This window comes from Apis dorsata, unplaced genomic scaffold, assembly GCF_000469605.1.
Source record: "Apis dorsata unplaced genomic scaffold, Apis dorsata 1.3 scaffold_221, whole genome shotgun sequence".
NCBI classification, from domain to species: domain Eukaryota; kingdom Metazoa; phylum Arthropoda; class Insecta; order Hymenoptera; family Apidae; genus Apis; species Apis dorsata.
Window position 1 is genome coordinate 440,289 of NW_006263503.1, and position 523 is coordinate 440,811.

The window sequence follows — 523 nt, forward strand, 5'->3', positions numbered from 1 at the left end:
CGTACGACAAAAAACGTACGTGGAGAGTCGTTGCCCGACCCGAGCCTACCCCCTCCGCGAACAACGTTCGATCGTCGTGGATTATCTTCGACGGGACGATCTTAGCCAAACGACGAATTACGCGCTCCAAGACGCGCTCGAGACGAGGAACGGGACGACGACGATCCCTTAAAAAGAGAAAAGAGAAAAAAAGGTCAGGGTCACACTCGCGACAGGATACCCCTCGAGTCGTAGAATATCTCGTAACCGGCCGACAGAACCGCGAATCGAAACTCTGGCGCGTGTTTTATAATTTCGTCGAATGAATCGGCATTAAAGTCTGTCGTAACGTGGACATCCGCGCGCTCGATGACTCGCCAACTCTTCGCGAGAAACAATCTGCGCGCCGATGGTTGACTCTCTCTCCATTCTTCTTCCCATCCTTCTTCTCTTCTTATTTCAATCTCGAAGGAAATCTTCCCAACGACGTGGAAAACCACGTCGCTCGCTCGTTACCGAGCGAATACCATTGTTCGAAGTTGTT

At 51.4% G+C, this 523-nt stretch overlaps 1 protein-coding gene across 2 annotated transcripts in view; it reads left to right on the top strand.

Annotated features, from left to right (window-relative positions):
* The window catches only part of LOC102677565, a 168,165-nt gene that overhangs the window by 17,963 nt on the left and 149,679 nt on the right, over window positions 1-523 (top strand). The window lies entirely within an intron of this gene.